Source organism: Marmota marmota, unplaced genomic scaffold (assembly GCF_001458135.2).
Source record: "Marmota marmota marmota unplaced genomic scaffold, marMar, whole genome shotgun sequence".
Lineage (NCBI taxonomy): Eukaryota > Metazoa > Chordata > Mammalia > Rodentia > Sciuridae > Marmota > Marmota marmota.
The window spans coordinates 26,803,464-26,808,331 of record NW_026000093.1 but is presented as its reverse complement, the minus strand read 5'-3'; positions in this window follow the sequence as shown (position 1 = coordinate 26,808,331).

Genomic DNA, 4,868 nt, shown 5'->3' with positions numbered 1-4,868 from the left:
CTTTCTTGCTGTCATTTTGCTTCCTGATACTCGAGATAACTTTGACAACAACAGGGAACCTAGAAGACTTATTTTAAACATTTTCATTTTGAACCTATGTGTGCTTGTAAGCAGATCCCAGTCTCTGTTAACAAAATCACATTTTGTATGACTTGTCGTATATTACAGGCTCCAGGAAAAGGTAATCTGGTTTAGGCACATAAAGGTGACTTTAATTTTTTGGATCTATTTTCATTCCCTAATATTTCATTTATCTGGAAATCTCCAGATTAAAGATTTTATTTTGATATTTTATAAAGAATAATTTTATGACACAAATAAAATCAAACATTATGCTTTAACATAATTTCATAAGTTATAGAGCTTAATACCAAATTACTGGGAACTACTCCTACTTGGTAGGGATGTTCATGTACCTTCTCAAACATTCCCATGAATAAGATGAAAGAGATGATGTGGGAAGGGCATTAACCAGACCTCAATCACAACTAGCATCTGAGAGCCCCAAGGAACTCAAGTAATTCACAGGATGCCTGAATGAAGAGAAGTTTCTCTAGGAAAAGAGGGAGACAGTTATATGTAAATGATTTCACAAGTTAAGAGAAACTATTTTGAAATTAGCCTATGTACAATTCTAATAGTTGCAAGTTTAACATATACATACATGTTTAACATCATACACACATACACACACACACACACACACATATATATATATATAATGTCAATCTTGATAATCACAGTGCTCATTGAGAAAAAGTATGAAGATTCATCTTTTTTTCTTGCAAAAGAACATAATAGAGGGAGTTTAGGTATAGGAAAATGCAAAGAGAAAATAGTAATTAATGTGCATAGTTTGAGGTTATTGTTGCTTCTTATTTATTTCAAAAAAGTAATGGTTCCTATTTATATCCTAACAACGAAATAAGAATCCTATACCATCCACCTAACACCCAGCACATGGTAGGTATGCAGCTTTGCACTAGACCAGTGAAAATTTTAGAAGTGGGGCTAACACTCAAAATCTGTTTTTATATATCAGTTCATACATTTGCCTTTAGAAATAAGGTATGGTTTTACTAGAAGAGAGTCATTGTACAGAAGTCCAGACTTAGAGAATAATATATTATCTTTCTATAGAACATTTTACTTTTCAAGGAACATTTAAGAAAAAATTTTAAAATATTACATGTGAATTGAATTCTTACTAAAACATGCTAAAAGGCTATTTTTAAAAATCTTGTGGATCTATTTTGTAACCTGAATTTAAAGCTCTCTAGTTTATAAGGGATAAGTCTTACAGATGAGCAAGAAGAAAAATCAACATTAGCTCTAGGTGGTCAACATGATTTATCGTTCATACTACAATCATCACAATGGTGGACAAATGGTTAATTAGCCTTTATCCACATTATTTACATTTAATAACTGGAGCAGAATATAGCAAAGTCTTGGGATTTGCTGAACAATCCACCACCCAGTCTCTCAGTCTTTTAATATGAAGGCAATTCTTTAAAAGCCAAGTCTAAAGTGTTGACCTGACCTCATGTTCCCATGAGGAAACTCCTAATAGACTGATGTTTGTGGCCTTTCCTATTCTCTCACTGATTTACTTCTTCTCCTGGGGTTTTCTGATTGGCAAGTTGGGAAAGTACATGAGGTAATTCTAGGTTCTCTTTGTGAGGCTGCCTGACCATGGAAAGTCTATGTTCTGCTTTGCTCTGCTAGTTTTGGGTCAGGGGACTCCTCCAGGGATGTCCTGTGGTGACTCAGCTCATTGTGACCATGAGGTTAAATATAAATCTGAAATGATAGATTAAGAAAATGTACATCTAAGACTTATCCTCCAGCTCCACTTTTATCAGTATGTGAGCTAATATTTTAATCTTCATCTGTTTCCTGTGGCTCTGGTGCTATTTATTGAGTGTTTCAAGAGAAGAAAGGCATGATGCACAGCTTATTAACCTTGAAAGATATTTAGGGACAAAAATAGCATGTGGTGATCTTTGCTTGTAATGATGCACCTAGCAGACTAAGGTATGTAGTACTTTGTAAATCTAGGTCTCCTGGAATTTTATCCTGGCATTTTGAGATAGCATCCATGGGACTGTTATTACAGCAGGTTATTACCTAAGAAAGACCTCAGTGAAGGGGTTATCCAGGCCTGAGAGTGCATGTCATTGCTTCTGGCCATGAATTGCACAGAAGCAGCTTGGCCAAGAATTGCAGTTGAGGCCCAGAAAAGGATTAGAAGACCATGGAAACAGAAGATCCTCAGATATCACTGTGCAACCTTTTTATACACTGGAAATATCAAATAATCTTTCCTTCCATTTTGTTCTGATCTTGTTTTTCCATTCCCAGACAGGGCTTTGATTTCAAAAGCAGTTAAGTCCAGTTCAAGTGAAAGAACTTCATGGTAGGCCTAAGTCAGGATCTTTTTCCTGCACTGCATTTAATGTCAAGGGAGTGAACTATGGAAGGGTTCCCTTCTTGTGTTCCTGCCTTTGCCTCCAGAAAACCTCTGCCCCTGACACATTGTCTTCAGGCAACTCTGGATTCAGACCAAGACAGAAAGTGATTTTATTCCTGAATGGCCTCCAGTTAGGGAGGAAAGTCTTTATTAAATAAGGACTAGGTTTTATCTTTGCTTGAAGTTGTGAAGAAACCCAGTGGAATTTATTCAAACTCAAAAGCTAAGAAGACAGAAGGTCTGTTCCAGGAATATTCTGTCCTCAGGAGCAAAGTCTTCAGGTAACAAGGAAGAACTGGATTGTTTATTTTAAAAACTATCAGAACATGATCATTATTAACAAAGTGAAAGAAAAATAAAGGAGATTTGGTTAAGTGGAGAAGAGAGAATTAGGAGTAAGGTTAAGCTCTTGTGGAAGTGGGTAGGCCAACAGGAGCAGTGAAAAGAAACCCTAGAAATCAGACTGGGCAAATAGGAAAGGGGAAAGGTCATCCTCCAAGTTTAGCTCTCCTTGCAGAGAGTATTTTAGTTGTTACTTGATCAGAAAGAGTGAGTGGGTTTAAAAGAAAGCCACAAAAAGAAAAGTGTTAAAATCTCTGGAAGATCACTGGAATGATTTTCTAGATCCAGAGGAAGCCTTAGATCCAGAAAAAGAGGTGAAGTATACCTTTACTGTTGCAGCTAGTCACCCCTTAATTCTTGAGTCAATTGGCCACTAGAATTTTTATAAAACTTGTATGTTTATTAGAAGAGACCAAAATAACATGTCTAAGGCATCAGTAAGTATGTCCAGATTTCCTATAGTAATTACAGGTGGTATTCTTTCTTTTTGAGATAAATATCCCTGAGAAATATGTGACCAAGGGAAGGCATGGCAAAAATATGATATAATACCTTTTGTTATTAGTACATACATATCAGTGGATTTAGCAAGACTAAATCCAGAGGAATATGTTAGAAAAAAAATAAGCAAGTTTCTTAGTTGCAAAATGTAGCTCAGTATCCTGGAAGTGAATCATAGGATAAAGAAAACACAACATACATATCAGTGTGCTGCTATGTAAAATTTACAATTTACATATACACTCATTTAGTGCTTACAATAATCTCACACCGGAGAGACTATTACTTGTTCCATTCTTTAGATAAGGAAACTGAGGAATAGCAATTTAGCTAATTTTCCCAAGGACATTTAAGTAGTAAATAAAGTAAACTGAATTCAAATCCATGCCAGTTCAAATGAAAGAACTTCATGGTTGGCCTAGGTATAACTCCAGAAGCTGGGCTTTTGAGCACTGATTGTCTACCTGTCTTAAAGAGAATACTAGGTTAGATAATCATCTGATGAGACATTGCTTCCTGAATGGGATTGCCCAGTGCAAGGAGTGTGGAGACTATGCACGTCTGTTTAAAAACTGTGCTTTTTGCCAATTCACAGTTTATTAAATTCATGCTTCTTTTAGAATAGACAGTGGAGCACGACTAAATCCAGAGGAATATGTTAGAAAAAAAAAATAAGTAAGTTTCTTTAGTTGCAAAATGTAGCTCAGTATCCTGGAAGTGAATCATGGGATAAAGAAAACACAAGAGACATATTGCTAGAAAAAAAGTTGTGGCAGAGGAAGAAAATATTTTTCCTGACATGAAAGTTTCTGAGTTATTCAAGACCTGAAGAAACAGAGAGGTGAGGAAAAATCAGTCCCTGGGTAAGGGTGCATGGTGGAAGTATGGATTCCATCTCAGCCTTGAGGGGTGTAGAGTCTCAAACTCTAGCAGCAGATTTGTTCAATAATCTGCTAAAGGTGATTCTCCAGGTGGAACAAAAAAAATGGAACCTAGGAGGCAGAATTCAGGAGCCTTAGTTCCATTATCAGTAGCAGCAAGAAATGAAAGTCCATAAACATAGACTGGGGACTATATATTAGACAGAAGCCACAGCAGATTCAGTGCTGGGGTCCACAAGAAAAAAGATCAAAGGGGGACACAAAGTGAAATTTTAAATATAATGAGTGGGAAAGCCAGCTGATTCAAAGAAGTCTTGGGAAATTTCTAAGTTTTGCCACAAGGAGCGATATTACAAGCGCTATTAGCTGACAAAGGAGAATGTGCATAGGGGTATGTTTTCTTTCCAACATTGTCTCTAGGTCTCAGTGGGAGAGTTTTCCCAGTGGATTTCATGTTCACAAGCCAAAAATTCCAGATAATTGTACAGACTTATTGGGAACTAAATCACTGAATACTGAGTTTCTTCTGGTGACCATCACACAAGGATCTAGATTTTTTTTTATCATTTTTATTTTTTTTATTTTTTTTAAATTTTTTATTGTTGGCTGTTCAAAACATTACATAGTTCTTGATATATCATATTTCACACTTTGATTCAAGTGGGTTATGA